This window comes from Phalangium opilio, unplaced genomic scaffold (assembly GCF_054372755.1).
Source record: "Phalangium opilio isolate 3A_F unplaced genomic scaffold, DU_Popi_V2 ptg000024l_1, whole genome shotgun sequence".
In the NCBI taxonomy this organism is placed as follows: domain Eukaryota; kingdom Metazoa; phylum Arthropoda; class Arachnida; order Opiliones; family Phalangiidae; genus Phalangium; species Phalangium opilio.
This window is the reverse complement of record NW_028324155.1, coordinates 5,615,623-5,634,551: the sequence shown is the minus strand read 5'-3', so window position 1 is coordinate 5,634,551 and position 18,929 is coordinate 5,615,623. Positions and strand designations below refer to the sequence as shown.

The 18,929-nt window shown below is 37.9% G+C and overlaps 3 long non-coding RNA genes across 5 annotated transcripts in view; 2 read left to right on the top strand and 1 right to left on the bottom strand.

Annotated features, from left to right (window-relative positions):
- The window catches only part of LOC149692425 (uncharacterized), a 141,297-nt gene that overhangs the window by 109,044 nt on the left and 13,324 nt on the right, over positions 1 to 18,929 (top strand). The gene's annotated exons all lie outside the window — the stretch shown is intronic.
- Positions 14,572 to 15,257, bottom strand: LOC149692429 (uncharacterized). Of its 3 annotated transcripts, XR_016382686.1 has the most exons (4): positions 15,123 to 15,257; positions 14,998 to 15,052; positions 14,795 to 14,919; positions 14,572 to 14,703 (listed from the first exon to the last, which is right to left on the bottom strand). It is a non-coding gene; the product is annotated as an uncharacterized LOC149692429 (long non-coding RNA). The 3 variants fall into 3 exon arrangements; XR_016382685.1 differs by having other exon boundaries at positions 15,012 to 15,151; XR_016382684.1 differs by having other exon boundaries at positions 14,998 to 15,129.
- LOC149692428 (uncharacterized) lies at positions 15,463 to 16,208 on the top strand. The gene is made up of 2 exons (XR_016382687.1): positions 15,463 to 15,645; positions 15,700 to 16,208. It is a non-coding gene; the product is annotated as an uncharacterized LOC149692428 (long non-coding RNA).

Sequence of the window (18,929 nt, the reverse complement as noted above, 5' to 3'; positions counted from 1 at the left end):
ATAAACGTTTTCTCTAAGTGTACGTTAATAAGTAAGGGGGGAGAATGAAATGGACTAGTCGACCGTGTGTGGTTTTGTTGTGCATGGACATTTTTTTTTGTCTGGTAAATTTGCATATTACGGAAGTCGTCGAAGATACGATTGGGTTTTCTCAGGACCTTGAAATTTGAGAGACAAATCAATTCAAACCATAAAGTAGGCAATTAAAATTATTTTAACTTCAATGTTTGGTGGTATGGTAATTATACGAAGGGGAAAAAATACCCACATCCTTTATTTATTTATTTATTTACTGGTAAACAGTCAATAAATGAGGTGTCGGTTTACAGTTATTTAATTTGTTTGTTTATGTTTTTTTGTTTGTAAAGTGAGGTTGAAGTATAAAATAAGAGTACTTTTATCCGATAATTTAAGTGTGATCAAATAGTAAATTAGCTTAGTGTTACCAAACCAAAAACCCACAAGGTAACAAATATTCTGAAAAATGCAATTTAATACATAGTTTTCAGACTAGGATGATTGACACCATTTACACCAGGAGGCCAGGCTACCTGACGGACAAAGTGCAGCCCCAAGTACCCTGGTCTCCTGGTGTAAATGGTATCAATCATCCTATCCTGAAAACAATGTATAAGTGAACTCGTGTTTTTATCAAACTAAAATGATTTCATCTAAAACACGTTAAATTAAATTAAGCATTTGTTATGACATAAAGAATTTTTTTTTTTTTGCGCAACGATTCCAAAATATTTAATTAATGAATAGGACGTATCGTATAATCTCTATTATGCTTGTAATTTATTTTAATATATGTAGTAATATTAATTTTAATTTTTCCACTACCGACATATCCGCGGGATACCCCGTTATATTTTCTTAAATATTTTTTTTACTCGCTTTATTTTAATTTGTCTGTTTTAAGAATATACCAAAGTTTTTGCCCCAGGTACGACTAACGAGTTTGGTAACTTTTTTTCTTTCCTCCATGGTAAGTTTTTCTTTAAAGAGCGTTCTTAGCTGCTGCCGTATTCAAATGTTGAATCCCGCGTCTATGTAGGCCATAAGGGCATTGGGTAGCGTCTTATTGGCTGAGCGGCAGTTATATCGCTTCATAGAGGAGCCGTTTCTTAGAATCTTTAACGTACTTACTGAGCGAATAAATTCTTTTTTTTTTATTTTATTTATTATATTGCCTTTTAAAATAACTACGAGGGGCACTGGGCCGTCTGACGTAGTCTGCTAGACTTTTGAAAAACCAGCGGCTTTTATCTCGTGATGTAAGGAAATAAATGCACGAGTCACGAGAAATTCAAAAATATTGCGGTGGTGGGTTTAGGCTTAACAATTGTCAATTTTTTATATTAATTTTAAATTGTTTCAGTTTAACTAATTAAAATTTTGGTCTGTCGTCTGCTACAAAGGCGAAAAATATGTATTGTAGCAGACGACAGGTTAATTTCTTCGCGTTACTCCCCTCCTGAATCCTCAGCATGGATTTTAAATTTAAATACAGTGTTGTTTTTGTTCAATTTAACTAATCTAAGTTCTGATAGCCTATTGGGTGTTGAGTATGGTTTATGTTTAGTTAGTTTAACAAGGCGTATTTTTAACTACCCTGGTTTTAGGCCTAAATTTTATTTAATTACAATGTTGGGTGTACGAAGCTATTAAACCAATAGAGGAAACTTCACGCAATGTTGAATATTCAGAAAATTATGGGAGCTTTTAATCTACATATATACATTTGAAGATGGGTAAGTTTAGAATCATTTCAAATATTATATCATAATTATAATCACATCTTTAAAACTGCCTTTAATCTGTTTCGCTTCTTTAAAAAACCCTGGGGTGGGGGAAGGGGGCGAGTTCATTATATAACGTTTTAAACTCCTCGATTGTAAATCCTTTCAATTTTGAACTAGATATTCGCCTCGCGTGTAATTTCGCTATTTCCCAAAACAATGAATAAACTTTTGCGAGTCTCAGCCATTACTTAGATCGTCTCTACCTGCCTCGAAAGATTGGATTACGGTGTGTGGGGCAATTTCTTACGTCGGAAAGGGGCAATCACGGTTAGATATTATCACGGACAAACTTTAAAAGTCGGAATAAGAAATATCCTCCTGCTAACCGGTATGGGATCAGGATCTAGGGACAGAGACGAGTTCGGATTAGAGTTAGAGAGGTTGGTTCCACCGTCCGTAAATTGCGCAAATCCGCCATCAGCCATGGAGGATTTTTCTAGTGTTTTTCTTTGGACTTAGCCGTCCGTGTAAAAAAGCAATGACCCAATTTTTTTTTTCACAACCGACAACCCGGAGGAAGACTTATAAATTACTCACGATTCGTCAAAAATAATCGCTGCAAAGAAAAAAAAGAAAAAAGGTACTACGCGTGCTCGCGCGGGAAATGACCCTCGTGGCATTCCGTGATGGTTTTGACGTTTCCCGCCAAAATATTATGATATTGCATTTAATTTGTTTTACGTAAAAATAGTCACGTGCTGTTTGGTTAGATTTTGAATTTTTGAAGAATTATTATACATTTTTAAATAATGAATATTTTAGAAATTGAAACTCCAGTTGCTTAAGTATGGTTATTGTTGTTACTAATTAAAATTGCTGGTTGAGTTTTAGCTTTTAAAATTAACAATACAATGTGTTTGAAATGGTTTTAGTAGGAACCCAGTCGAGTTTCAATTTCTATTTTGGGTTTTTTGGCTTAGTTCGTAGTGTTTTGAACCTCGTTAGTTTAAAACGTATATTTCAGTTCCCAGTTTTGGTCGGAAGTACGGCGCATTTATCCTAGATACACTATATATCAAGCACCCCATAATTTCAGAACTGATCACGTAACGTTAAAAGTCAAGCTCTAATTGACCCCTAGACATCCCCCTGAAAAAATCGTTTAAAATAACCACCTATTACCCAATCACGCACGTTAACTTAATTCAGTTATCCCCAACATCTCCTCAACGGTATCTTATTTTCCCCGCTGTGTTGGAAATCCGAACCGCCCAACACGAACGATTGTTACCATCGTTTTGTAGCCTATTATAATAAACCGCGAAATTTTCTCGTGTTTTAACGCGGGAAAAAAAATGTATATTTGGCGGGAAAGAAGTACGATACGGTGTAAACTGTAAAGAGCAGGTGCTCGTTCCGCGCTCATTTTTCCCGCTCGTTTTATAGATCTAGCTCGTGTTAAGTAACTAAGCAAGCTCGTGAAGTGTGGAGAAATAGGCCTAGGATGTGACGAAGAGGCTGGATCGCACGAGAAACACGTGAGAAAAGATTTCAGAGGGCCGGAAACTTTCCGTGAGAAAAAAAGCGCAATTCATTGGTTTATATTTTGTGCCCGGGAAGTCAAATTAGTTCCCAAATTTTTAAGGAGCGGAGCCTGGTAATTTTAATCGAAAATCTTGATTACTTGATTACTGATATAGATATTGGTACGCTCCTTTATTATAAGGTATAGGAAACTACACGGGCCATAATCCCTTTCTGACAATCTCTGCATGGGGTGCGTACTGGACTCAAAAACTTAGTGACTACACCCACCTCCAGCTTTATTTTCAGTATAATTTATAATTAACTTATTTTAATTGACGGCGTTGAGAAAAATTTAACAAGAGGAAATTGTTTTAAACGCGATTTAAGTTCGACGTAAATATGAATACACCTATTTTATTTTTATTTTTATTTCTATACTTATGTCACATGGCTGTCCAAATGTTTCTTACATTCTGAAGGGTTGGCTTTCCCTTCGTACAGCGTGTGTAAAGTTCTTTCTCCTTATCGAAAGATGTCAAAAATGTAGCCGTATTCCTAGAAAGAGAGAGAAAAAAATCCCTCTCCATGGCTTCCGAATAGCTATACTCTCTGCTCCAACTCGGGCCCAGTCTGATAATGTCGACAGAAATATAAGTATATTCTTCCCTTTGCCTGTATTTCTGATTTCAGCTTGGCCGTGTATAATATTGACTAAAATGATTTGGTTAGGACGCACGGATCGAAAAAGAGAGAGAGAGAGAAAGAGAGAAAAATATCGAAATATAAATAAAAATCTACCGGGTATTCCTCCCTTCCTAACGTTAGTAAAGGAATAAAATTTCATCCCAATAAAACGTTCAAACACTCGGAAATCTCGATGATTCGTAACTCGGATTGAAACGAAAAACGTTTTATCGTATTTATGGCTTCCGACGACGAAAGTGAGATATATTTGAAAAGAGTCAGGACTGACGCAGTCGAGCTCTGTTTCAAAGGGATTATGAAAATATTAAACGAAATACTTCGGTTATTATATTTATTGAATGGTTTTCATCTGGGAGATTTGCGCAAATAAATTTGGTTGGACCACGTAATATCCACTGGCGCAAAGTTAACCCTTGGCCAGTATACGCTTTTCGTAGCAGACATACATTTTCTCAATACCAAGCTCAAATTAGGCTATAAGTACGTTTCACCATCTCTTTAAAAGATCTTTCAACATCGTCCCTACTTTGAAAGTGTTGACAGTTCCAGCCTATAGTCTCACTCAGTCGCTTTCATGGATTGGAAATTTGTCTGATCTCAGTTTATTTGAGAAGACATTTTCTCTCAAAATATCCCCATACTTCAATTGAAACATGGTTGCCCAACACAGCACGCCAAAGAATAACATGGAAAATAATTAGTCATTTTTTTTAAAAAGTATCATTTTAGATTAGCGTATTGGTTATCTCGTTACTGTAATACTTCTTTTTATTCTATTCCATTTGAGATAATGTCCAAAAATGACGTTGTGGGGAGAGTGGGTGCGAGTATCCATCGCTTTAAGCTCGATTTGAGATATTGGAAGCCTCGTCCCTCGTCATCCCTTCCACGATTTGGGGTTTAAATAATTTTTGCTAGCTTCTAAGTGACTGGCAGCACCAGCAGCTCGTTTACCAGTTCTCGTCGCCTATGGTCCTATGGATTGCCCCCCAAAAAAAGGTCGTTAATTATTCCAGATCTCTGGCTGCTTTTTTATCCCCCATTTCTCTTCATCCCTTCATCATCCTCTGTTACGATTTGTAAATCTCTTTTGCATGGAGGAACGAGAGAGCTAGACGTTAAAGGGAGGTTCAAACCTACTACCTAGAAGTAGTATTTTTATATTTTGATCTAATATTTCGTTTATATTAATTTTCCCAGATCATTTTGATCTAATACTTCTTTTCCAATAATTTTCCCAGATCATTTTGATCTAATACTTCTTTTCCAATAATTTTCCGAGATCATTCTGGTCTAATATTTATTTTTCAATAATTTTCCCATGTCAATTTGATCTAATAATTTATTTTCCAATAATTTTCCCATACCATTCTGATCTATTATTTATTTTTCAATAATTCTCCCAGATCATTTAGAACTAATTTTTAGTTTCCATTAATTTTCCCTGATAATTTTGATGTAATAATTTATTACATTAAACTAGTCCCATCAATTTTATTTCCCATGATTTATGTAATTCATCCCAACTTTAAGTGAAGGGGTTAACTTTAGAAACGAATTTCCCTATCTTTCCTCTCATTCCCCCCCCCCTCCGATCCCAACTGCCTTTGCTAGATGCTTCGGACTCCATACTAAATAACATCCTTAGAAGGAACAAAACTATCCCATAGTTAAAGCCATTTTTTTCCACTGGAAATTAACCTTCTTCAAGGTTGTAACCATAATATAGGCTTAGCGTTCATCAACTCTAGTACGGAGTTAATTCTTTTTTTTTTTTTTTTTTTTTCAATCTCCATCTGAGCCTCAACTGTTCTAGCTTTAAAAATGATTTTCTATAATTTCCCTTCTGACAATGAACCATCGAAAGGCGCTTAAGCTTTTGGGCTTCCCCTTGATATATATATATATATAAAAATGAATTTATGAATTGAAATTTCTCGAGCTTGAAGCGTTGATAATAGCTTCCCCCTTTTTTTAGATGAATGTTTAAAAAAGTGGTCTATTTCGTTAGCAGACGATAAATTGAAGTAAATTTCGTAGGAATCCAGAGTAAATAGTTCTCCTGGCAGTAGTCGAGCTAAAATTCTCGCGCAATTTCTGTATTTTAATTGTCGTTTTAAATTTTAAAAGTAGGCTTAGCATCGTATCACAATTACAGCCTCGCTTTTTGATAAGGTGGATAGAGTGGTACTGAGAGGGGAGGAGCTACAAGGACATGACGTCAATATTGGTAAGCCTCAGCTGACTACTACAATATGGTCGCCAATAGCAAGGTAAGAGTTGGAGGGTGTGACGTCATGAGAAAGTTCGTCGTAGTAGACTGTTACTTAATAGAATGTTTTACTTCAATTGACTAACGTCTGTGCAATTTTAGTAAAATGAAAAACTTCCTTGGAAGGTGAGAGAGAGTTTTTAATGGCTCAACTTCCAACTTGTAGATGGAGAATTACTAGCAAACCCGCCAAAAAAAAGGTTTTTTTTTCTCCTGAACCTAGCCTTTTTCTAGCCCTAGCTAAGGACAGGGTAAGGGATTTTTCCGATCTTGAGGTTAGTTACGGGATGTAATGTTCTCTAACGAGTCGTTAAATAGCACTTAAGCTAATCTTTAGACAATTTCTCCAATAGAAAAAAAAATTTAAAAAAAAAATAAGGGAAGCCCAATTCTATAATTTCTTTCTTCATTAAGAGGAATTTTGACGGAACTTGTGGCTCCCTCTTTTAACAAATCTTTCAACTATTTTCCCCAGAGATCGGTATCACCTTACACCGGAGTTGAAATGTAAAAATGGCCTCGTATATTATTGAATTTAGTGAAAAGTAACGTTGGTTGCAAGTATACAGTTTATTTCTTGATTATGATAAAATTAAAAACTTTTCGGACCTGCAAAAATGAACAGCAAGCTTCTAGATAATCTGATAAAGGAAATTATGGATAACAATCGTGAAATTCAGCAATTTTTCATTGAATTTAGCTAGAAATATAAAAGTAAGTTCAAAAACTTATTAAAAATCTATGAAATTTAGTGTCACGGCTTTTGCAGTTTATTAGATCCATGTCCAATGATTATTACTTATAATTCGGTATTTTCTTTAAAAAGGGGGGGGGGGATTTAAAGGAGACAAAGATATTTCATTTGATCTATTTATCTTGAAAAGTTCTTTCAAAAAGTTGCTTTTTTTAAAAAGAAAATTTATGAAGATATTCTTCAAGGAATATGAAAAGAATGGAGATGAGTTGGCCGTCCAGCGGTGCAGGTAAAATCCCGAGAAGCTTTTAAAAGTTTTGCTAGGGACGCTTATGTCTGGCCCTGACAGGTTGACGTCAAAATGACAAAACCAAAAGCGCGTGAATTCATTTGTTTAGGCTTAAAACTTCAAAGATCAAAAACCAAAAACCAAAACCAACCCTTGAACAAAAAAAAAAGTTAGGCACCCCGTGCTACGGGTGGGCACGCCAATGCCCACTTATTTGAAAAATGATGCCAAAGTTCGACACCTCTTCCCGCGAAAAAGGATTCTTTTTTTAGCCACATCGTATGATGTAGACCTACCAGGAGGCTCTTAGTTTGACGTGCCGTGTAATGGTAGTATCGTATAGTAGTGCCAAACCATTCTAGTGAAGTAAGGTTTATAATGACGTAATTGAATTTCAATTGTAGGTAGTATGGAGCTATTTTAGAAGCCTTAATATGACATCACGCATTCTATTTTCCCATTGAACCAAAACGGTACCAAACATGGCCGCCAAAGCTAAGCTTATGACGTTTTACCTAGGCACTGACGCCACAACAGATAGCTCTATTCAATATTTACTTAATTATTGGAGTGTTTCTTTTTCCCCAGAGGAATATGATAAAGTTTAAATTTTAAAAACCTTCCAGCTCATATCGCACAATTCCCAATCTTAGATTTTCCTCTTTTTTTCAGTGACCGAGAAAGTTTTTATTTTATTTTTTTTTATTTTTCGCGGTTAGTTGTCAGACGTTTGTCGCGGCTATGAGCTGGAACCGTTCACAATGCGTAGGCGTTTACGCCTCTCGAGCGTGTGACTACGAAAGGCGCTCGTGATTTACGGTGGTTTTTCTCTTATTCCTCTCTCTCTCTCTCCATCCCTCGCTCTTGCGCTTCCCCAGTCCTTCTATTAGAAAAATCCTCGGACTGAAAACGTTTTTTTGGAGGGGGGGGGGGATTCTTTTTCACTCCGAACTCTAAAAAAATGTAGTGGGTTTTTTTCTTTTAGTTTAGTTTGGAAAAGAGGGATCTAAGAAAAACGTTTTTCTTTGTCCATTGTTTTCAAATGTTTTCTCGCTATGGTCAGTTATCCATGGATGGAACAAAGTTTTCCGTTTAACATCTGAGAAATGCCCGTTCTCTTTTTAATAGACAACATTTTGTAGAAGAGACATATCTTGTTGGTGTTTTTTTTAGAAACCAAAGTTTAGTGGAGTGACAATGCAATATTATTTACAGTTGTGAAGTTTTTCGTATGAATTTTAATTTAGTTTCTAATAGTTTTTATTTTTTTTTCAGAAATAAGACAAAGTTTAAAGGTATTATAATTTACATTCAAATTCTCGGACGTTGCTAATCAATTCTTCTTCTTCGAAAGAGTAATTCGTTCCCAACATCGAAGACCCAAACTAGCTCTCTCTCTCTGTCTTTCCGAGTGTCAGTGTCCCACTTTGTGGTTAGAAACATTAGCGCCAAAGACTATCTTTCTAGTTAAAGCTAGTTCCTGGACTGCTTGTCCACTTGGTCTTAACTTCCCTTAAGGGAGCCTCCTACCATAGCTTTAACCGAAGAGATCTAGTTACTTTTCTCTCTTTTGTCTTTTACCGATGCGTCCGGCGGTCACTCCTGATTGAGAACTTGGAGGTCAGTTTCTCGCCGCTTTCTTCTTTAGGTTCTCTCGAATCTCTGCCGAGGCCTTGACCGGGGGAGGGGGGCTTCGACCACTGGCGTTAATTAGGCAAGGTGCTTCTATTCCTCAGAGGGGGAAAAAATGGGCAGTCTTCGGACGCCTGAAAGATGGTCAACAGTTTTTTTCTTTTTTCTTGATAAGCCTAACTTCTATCAAGATTCTTCTTACTAAGAGCATAAGTAACATACCTTCTCATTAGTTAGTATGGCTTTAGAATTAATGATGTTAATTCTTTTAAGCGAACTATGTTAACCATAAGCTGTATGTTTTTCTCAAGCCAAGCCGAGATAGATGCAGTTGGGTTTCGTCACTTATAAGTAGTTACCTTACTTATGTTCTACTACTGTTTCTTCCGAAAAACCACGCCTTCTTTTAGAAGAGTTAGATAAGGGTGGATCTTCGAAAAATCTTAACTGATTGAAGACTTTTTTAGGCCTGGGTTCGATCTCTGATAGATTGCCAAAGAATAAGTTCTTTTTCGTCTAAAACAACCGAGGTTTTTTATAATTGGCCAGTGATTTATGGTTAGTTTGTCCTAGAACGAATGTTGCAAAGAATCCACCAATACCATAACGTCTTAACATTTTTAGTTTTTAGCGCCATCTATTGATGGCTAAAAACTAATGCATTTATACCGAAGATTTACTACCCCCACTTTTACCCCTTTCACCCCCACTTTTTCCCCCTTTCCCCCCTCTTTTCCCACCATTTCCCCCTTTTTTTAGTGCCTTTCCCCCCTATATTACCCCCTTTTTTCCCCCATTATATCCTATGTTACGGCTGGTTGGGCGTCTTAACCCCGCCTTTTCGCGTTAATTTATTCAAATTTATTCATAATTCATAAATAATGCTCTAAAACGCTAACAGATGGACCTAGGGTAGCTAAGCTTCATATGATTTTATTTCGCAAATTTCCAAATCCCCGACGGGATTCGAACGTCCCAACGTTAACGCTACAGTTCGGAAACCCGGTACGCTAGAACTGCGCCACAGAATGCTTATATAAACCTTCGCTTTCATGAGATATAAGCTGGGATAGAAATCCATCTCGAGTCTAGGCGCGTTTGCGGCGTTTCGCGCTAAGAGAGAGAAATTAAATAATCGCCCACTACCACGTTAATATGACGTTAAGTCGGCCTCAAAGTCACGTCTGAAGCTTAGAGTTCTTTTCCTAAAACCTTATCAGTCTTGAATGTAGAGAGAAACGAATTAGCAGGCAAAGTTCACCATGAGTTAACCAATGATATCGTCTCTTGAAAACTCGTCTGCTACTCTACTTAGTTAAGCGAGCAGTCCACGTTTACAAGTGAGATTAATGATAACTTTATAAATAATGATGTTTAAAATTAACCGATTGAGGAAGTTACAATAGTTCAATATATATTATTCTGTAATTTAATTAAGATTAAAATAAATATATATTCACGAGTGAGATTAATGATCATAATGGTAGATAATGATGTTTCAAGTAAGTTAATTGAGGAATTCACTGTAGATTAATTAATATTATACTTTAATTTAATAAATATTATACTTTAATTTAATTAATATTATACTTTAATTTAATTAAAATTGAGGAAGTTACAATAGTTCAATATATATTATTCTGTAATTTAATTAAGATTAAAATAAATATAAATTCACGAGTGAGATTAATGATAATTATAAATAATGATGTTTCAAGTAAGTTAATTGAGGAATTTACTTTAATTTAATTAATATTATACTTTAATTTAATTAATATTATACTTTAATTTAATTAATATTATCATGATACTATAGTTTATGATAACTTTACAAATAATGATGTAGTTTAGTTAAGTTTAAAACTAACCGATTGAGGAAGTTACTATAGGGTTGGTACTGGTAATTATGGACACTTTTTGCAAATCTTTGAATAACTTCCGTGGAGCTAACGTTAGACACCAGAAACTTTCAGGATATGAAATATGATTCTTTATACACAATTCGCTGTTTTCAGCTTTTTAACTCTCTTAAATTTTGCACAATATCCTATTTCCCAATCCCCTCGGAGGACCCCAATTGTGAACAATCGCTGGTAAATGTAAACACCCTGACCCTAAATACTGAAGGAGGTAGTGAATGAACACTGGACCCAAATGTGAACAACAATGATAATCAAATGGGAGGAATAAAAAAGGCCCTAGGAAAGGACAGGGTTGCCACAGTACCTGGAAATCCTGGAAAAGTCAGGGAATTTAAAAATGGGCCGAAAAGGTCAGGGAAAAGTCAGGGAATTTGATTTTAGTGGGTAAAACTTCTGGGAATAAGTCTTTATTGAAAGAGTAATGAAAGTTTCTCCTCATGCTCTCTCAACACAGAAAACTCTAGATTAATCCTTAAAAATGTCTAGAATTGTTTTTGTAAAGTAAATGCTCTCTTAGACTGTTATTTATAGTTAAAATGTTTCTTATTTGTATTGGTGCAACAAATACATGGGAAAATTTAATGTTGAGAGTTTATTTAATTATAACCACTTGAAACGTGCAGTAAACATTCACTTTTTCGGCCTAAAAGGTCAGGGAAAATCTGAGAAAAAGGTCAGGGAATTTGGTTCTGAAAATTCCGTGGCAACCCTGAAGGAGCTACCATTACGTAGGGCCTAAATCCATGCACCTAGATTAAAGTTTACGCAGATGTGATAAGTGATAATAGGATAATATAGTTAAATCAATACCCGAGTCAAAATGTTCAATAATTTGTTGAGAAGTCCTATTTATTTCGATACCTCGCATAACAGCTGTCTCATTTTCTCGCTTTCCCGCCCAATAAGTAGTCGTAGCTACCGCCCTCTTACCGCTAAATTGATAAACTTACTAATGGCGCGAAATTTGAGTCTTTTTTGGGTCAATGATGTATTTTAAAGTTAATATTATAACTTTTACTTTTATTTTTTAGTAAAATAGCTTAAAAAGGATTCTAATTAACCTTGAAACAATTGAATTTTTACCTGGTTTTTTCCAACTCTAAAATCGAATTCCGAATCGAAACCACAGATATTAATATCAATTTTATAGTGAAAAACGTGATCTATCTAACGATTAAAGGTTTGTTATCGTGGGATTATTTTAACTCTTCCTAGAGCTTATTCCCCGATGGTATTGTATTAAGCAACACCTAAAATTGGCATCAACTTAAGTTGATTAGTCCGAGTTGGTGTGTATATCGGTTCGTATCTTTCATCCACGTATTCCTACAATGTTCATACCATTTTTATCGTAATCCTCAATATTCAATCTACAAATAGAGCCCTTTTAAAAGGAATTTAAGCCGCCCAAAAATTAGCTACAAAATGTTAAAGAAAAAATAGAATCGTTCACATTTACCAGTACCGACCCTAGTTTAAAAAATATTATTCTGTAATTTAATTAAGATAAAGTTCTGTAGGTTAAGTTTAAAATGAACCTAATGAGTAAGTTACTGTAGTTTATTACTAGATTGATTTTATTCATAATAGGAATGCTATTTTACAAACAATGAAAAAAAAAAACCCGAAATGCTAAATTAGCTGGGGTCATCTTATAATGCATATAGTAATACTAATTCTTGTCACTAGAAGGCGGTAAAAACTATATGACTGGGTCATCTTGTTTTACATATCCTTAGTTAGAAGTCTACTCTAGGAGTTTTTCTTAAATTTAAACCCGACAGAGGTTTAAGAGTTTCGAGGTTTCTTTAGGGGAAAACCCTTGAATGTTGATAATAGTAAAAGTTTTCTTATTTTTTTTGGAAATATGGCTTGCTCATCTCGTTTCAACAATGATTCGGCTCTTCTTGGATGTTGGTCGCTATGAAGGGTGGAAGAAGAGAAAAAAAGCATCCAGGTCCCCCGTTCATTCTGAGAGTTAAGAAAAGAATTTTTTTGGAGCGTCAGCTGAGGCGAGAAGACTCGAAAAAGGCGGGGATTTAAGGCGGGAAAGTGAAACCTTCACGGTCACGAAAGATGCTCCTTTTCTTCCATCCCGTCACCGTCTTCAAGATACTTTTTAAGGCTAAACAAAAAAAAAACCAAAAAAAAACCATCGAAGATAAGGGACTAAATATTCCAAGGACTTCTTTTATTTTGTTCTGCCCAAATATCGATCTATAAATTAACTGTGTTTGCAATTAAATATGAATTTGATTAAAATCATCAGTGGAAACCATTGTCGTAGAGACGATTGCGTTTCAGTGTGACAACCTAACTTCGGGGTTGCCAGTAAGTTGCGACTACGAAGTCTATGGTTCAATACCACTTGGAAGAGGGTGAGGTGCGAAGTGTTAGGGCTAGAAAATAGTAGTATTTTCTCCTTAATAATATTAATTAATTAAATAACTCTAGTTTTTCTTTCGATTTTAATTAAAACAAAATCTTCCAGAAATATTATGGTTATATTTTGGGAAATTTAATCATTTATATTTATAACAAGCCTCGCGGACTATTTCTCTTCGGGGAAAAAGGGGAATTTGGTATAAAAATCGTAAAAGATGTCTTATCGCGTAAAGGACCGAGATTGTCAGGATTGGCCGTAGATCATGTCAACCACAGAGCTTCTGGAAGTCACTAGACATGGACAAAAAAAAACCTTCGGACTCTCCTCTTTTTTTTCTTTTTTCCACCGTTTCAAACCGCCCCGAGCTACCAGCCATCGCACCTTCCAAATACCGAATGTCTAATGTTTTTTTTTCGCTCAACGATCGGTCCCCTGGTGGTCATCTTTTGTGATAATGATAAATGATATTTCTAAGTAGAAACTGAGAGATAAATTTCCACCATATTTTTCCTTCTCACACTGTAAAAAAAAAGGGGTCGGAAACGCACCTTTAATGGTGTTTTCTTCCCCCACAGGAGACGCACCCTTTTAGGTACAAATTCGCACCCCATATATAGGGTGTTTATAAATACCCTAGTAAATGGGGTGTTTTTAAATACCCTAAGGTGCTTAATAGAACCCTTAAAGGAATTTAACTGGACCTCAGAAATTCTGCTTAGGGTGTGAAAAAATACCCTTTCATCTTTTAAGGGTGCGAATCGAAACCAAATGTGGTATTTACCTGTACCTGATAAATTCGGTTGGGGGGTTCGAAAAAATACCCTTTCAATTGTTGGGGTGTGAATTGAAACCATTTATGGTATTTAAATGTACCTGATGAATTCTGTTATGGGATGGAAATTGAAACCAAATGCATTGACCTGTACCTGAAAAATTCCCCCTGGGGTCCAAGAAATGGCATTTCGGCCATTTACGGGTACTAACAAATATAAAATTTGCTGTGAAAGGTTTAATTATTATCATACATGGTTCTTTCTTATAGTAGAAAAATGTTGTTCACTGGTGTGAAAAACTTTGGCACTTTTGTGTGCCTAAATCGCTACGTAATATATATTACACAAGAAGTAATAAATTAACTTTTACATTAAGTCTTTAATTCGAGGTTCAGAGACAACAGTGTTATAATTCATTAAAAATAGTGAAATGACTTAGACCGCGAAATTCAAAACCAAAAACTTTAAATCATTTAAAAATGCAACAAAACTAGTATACAATCAGAACGTCACTTCGCAATTTTTCGGTTTCTTCGTTATCTGCAATGGAGTACTTCTCAGAGGCAAGTTACGTTCACCATAGCTGTTCTGTGACAAAATGGTGACAAGTCTTAAAACCTTGCTTTGCACTTTCTATCCATTATCTACGCCATTTGTATCTCTATCCATACTGAAATATTATCCACAGAAGTTGTATTATAATTCTCATATATCCACCACTATGTTTATAAGGAATTAATGAATAGCCATGCCTAAATCTACACGCAAAAAGAATTAAAAATTAGTTGTTCGTTATTTGATTTAATCTTTTAATCATAAATTAGTCTGATTTATTATTCATGGGCTCACGGCTTTTATTGAGACGTTGAAACTTCTCGAAGAAAACTTAAGTCAAGAATTAAAATGGTTCACATCCGCATTGGCATCAGGGCTACGGTTGTCTTCAAATGTCCACGCGATTAGAAGTAGGCAACCTAAACCACAGCAAAATGAACCCAAACTTAAAAAACCTAGCCAAAACGTAAACCTAACCCATCGAACCTAACCCTAACCTAATTTAACAAACCGTGATTACTATGGATAGTTGCGAACGTATCCCGGTCCAAGCTGTTAAAAAGGTTGGAACATTTTCATAAATAGAAGTTAAACTTACAAAAAGTTTAGTTAAAATAATTACCTTTCTTAAGTGGTTTGATAACAGTGAAACACAGACGCAAGTACACCGACCGTTAAGCCTATTTTGAATTTGAAAATCATCGCGCCTCGTGAATCTGCGTTCGCGAGCTAAATAAAAGAGTGCAACAGCGCGTGCGCTGTTGTTTCGGGTATAAAAATACACCCTTTTCCCATTTAAAACACCCTTCATGCGTTAAACATCTACTAAGGGTATGATAATACACCATCAAATATTGAAAGGGTTTTCATTAACACCTCAGGAGGTGCTAAAACGCACCTAAAGGAGTTTTTTGACAAAAAATACCTTTTTAAGTGCAAATTTACACCCCCAAAATACCCTCTTTTTTTACAGTGCAGGGTGACTCCGAATCGTTTATAAATTTGAAAATAATTAATTTAAAATTACTTAGAATCCTCTATTATGTGGACAAGAATTATTTTCAAAATCAACAAGAATCATTTGTAAAATTGGCTAGAGTGTCACGGATGTAAAAATGGATGTAGCACGATGATTCCTCGTATCTGTATGTATTCCGTTGTAGGTCTTATTATATTAAATTAGTCGAAATTTCTTCTAGGAGGTGAGCAAACCTGGCGAAAGTGCTTATGAGATGAACAACGATCATCACATAACAGATAAGAACAAGTTGGGAAACCAAAATAAACCTCTCCGAGCCGAGACGAATTCACTTTCTTAACACAATTCCACCAGCCAATGAGAAAAACCGGAAATACATAGTTCAAATTGGCGAGATATTGCCAAGGTCATTTGTAAAGGTTAAAGCGTTTAATAATTCCCTGTGTATCCTCATTAATTCTAATGAGGACCTAATATCTATCACTTAAATGTGTGTTTAACTTTCGGCTCACTCTGAACCGTTAAGACCTCCTATAACGGGACACGAAACAAGGTCAATTCTGGTTTGAATCTAGGGTATCTTATTTCACAGACCCAATTGTTTCAATACTTATTGAAATATGAAGTATTGAAATCCATATTGTCTAATGAAGATGAAAGTTACGTTTACAATATATATAAATGTAGTAAAGCTGAATTAAAAAGTAAACACCAAATTTGAAATGTTAATATCAAAATATGTTCTTGGAATATTGAGATGAAACAGAGCTTTATAGCTACACAACTACTAAAAGAATCGTAATGCCGAAAAATATTTAAAATATTTCCTTCTAATATTCTGCAAAAAGAAAATGTTATATTTTTGTAAGAGATCTTTTCATCCTACTCGCTTTATATTAACTTTGAGATGCGTGTAGTGTTTCGATTCAGATGCAATCCTCATCACTCGTTCTATATAAACTCTCACTTGTGTCATTCCAAAGAAAGAAGATTATCTTAAATAATTAAAATAAATATAACTGATATTAATTATTTTTATCGTCAGTATTTTACGTTAATTATAGTTAAGTCGGTTTAAGAAACTTAATTCCTAAAATAATTTTAAACATAGCTACCTTTAACGTTATACTTCCAAGGAACACCTATATCAGAACTTTTGTTAATTTTGGGTATATAAGGCGATTGATTCACATTAAGGGATAAGAAAATACGCAATTGCGTGAACCTTTGGTGGAAGCCCTGCCATTGGGAGGCTAGACGTTTCACGTAACCCTAGCCGCTCGCCGCGTACATCTTAAGCCTAGCGACGACGATGGAGTAGAAGCCAATGTTACAGATTGGTGTCTATGTGGTATAGACGAAAGACCAGTAGATGGTGGTGTTAGAAGCTAATGTTGCAGATTGGTGTCTATGTGGTATAGACGAAAGACCAGTAGATGGTGGTTGTTAGACGCCAATGAGGATAGATTAGTGTGTATGTGATATACACAAACTAGTGACCATGTGGAGTGGACGAAAACCAAAACTGGTGGTGTGGGAGCTCAAGTAGAATAGCCAGCGGAGACAAACACAATTTTCCGAAATTCCGTGCACTGTCAATCGGAAATTGGGAACACGTTTGCTCCGATACGCAAACTGCGAACGCGGTCACGTGGGGCGTGACAGACAGACACACCCACACGTCCAGTGTAATACCTCTCCGTGACGTCATCGTCACTCGGGGGGGGGGGACCCCTGCTGTTTCCATACTGTTACCCCCTGCTGTGACCCCCTGCTGCGACCCCCTGCTGTTACCCCCTGCTGTTTCCATACTGTTACCCCCTGCTGGGACCCCCTGCTGTGACCCCCTGCTGTTACCCCCTGCTGTGACCCCCTGCTGTTACTCACTGCTGTGACCCCCTGCTGTGACCCCCTGCTGTTACCCCCTGCTGTGACCCCCTGCTGTTTCCATTCTGTTACCCCCTGCTGTGACCCCCTGCTGTTACCCCCTGCTGTGACCCCCTGCTGTTTCCATTCTGTTACCCCCTGCTGTGACCCCCTGCTGTTACCCCCTGCTGTGACCCCCTGCTGCGACCCCCTGCTGTTTCCATACTGTTACCCCCTGCTGGGACCCCCTGCTGTTACCCCCTGCTGTGACCCCCTGCTGTTTCCATTCTGTTACCCCCTGCTGTGACCCCCTGCTGTTTCCATACTGTTACCCCCTGCTGTGACCCCCTGCTGCGACCCCCTGCTGTTACCCCCTGCTGTTTCCATACTGTTACCCCCTGCTGGGACCCCCTGCTGTGACCCCCTGCTGTTACCCCCTGCTGTGACTCCCTGCTGTTACTCGCTGCTGTGACCCCCTGCTGTGACCCCCTGCTGTTACCCCCTGCTGTGACCCCCTGCTGTTTCCATTCTGTTACCCCCTGCTGTGACCCCCTGCTGTGACCCCCTGCTGTGACCCCCTGCTGTTACCCCCTGCTGTTTCCATTCTGTTACCCCCTGCTGTGACCCCCTGCTGCGACCCCCTGCTGTTTCCATACTGTTACCCCCTGCTGGGACCCCCTGCTGTTACCCCCTGCTGTGACCCCCTGCTGTTTCCATTCTGTTACCCCCTGCTGTGACCCCCTGCTGTTTCCATACTGTTACCCCCTGCTGTGACCCCCTGCTGCGACCCCCTGCTGTGACCCCCTGCTGTTTCCATACTGTTACCCCCTGCTGGGACCCCCTGCTGTTTCCATACTATTACCCCCTGCTGGGACCCCCTGCTGTTTCCATACTGTTACCCCCTGCTGTGACCCCCTGCTGTTACCCCCTGCTGCGACCCCCTGCTGTTACCCCCTGCTGTGACCCCCTGCTGTTACCCCCTGCTGCGACCCCCTGCTGTGACCCCTGCTGCGACCCCCTGCTGTGACCCCCTGCTGCGACCCCCTGCTGTTTCCATTCAGTTACCCCCTGCTGTGACCCCCTGCTGTTACCCCCTGCTGTGACCCCCACAGCAGGGGGTCACAGCAGGGAGTAACAGCAGGGGGTCACAGCAGGGAGTAACAGCAGGGGGTAACAGCAGGGGGTCACAGCAGGGGGTAACAGTATGGAAACAGCAGGAGGTCCCAGCAGGGGGTAATAGCATGGAAACAGCAGGGGGTCGCAGCAGGGGGTAACAGCAGGGGGTCACAGCAGGGATTAACAGCAGGGGGTCACAGCAGGGGGTCCCAGCAGGGGGTAACAGTATGGAAACAGCAGGGGGTAACAGCAGGGGGTAACAGTATGGAAACAGCAGGGGGTAACAGTATGGAAACAGCAGGGGGTAATAGTATGGAAACAGCAGGGGGTAACAGTATGGAAACAGCAGGGGGTCACAGCAGGGGGTAATAGAATGGAAACAGCAGGGGGTCCCAGCAGGGGGTAACAGCAGGGGGTCACAGCAGGGGGTAACAGCAGGGGGTCCCAGCAGGGTTAACAGTATGGAAA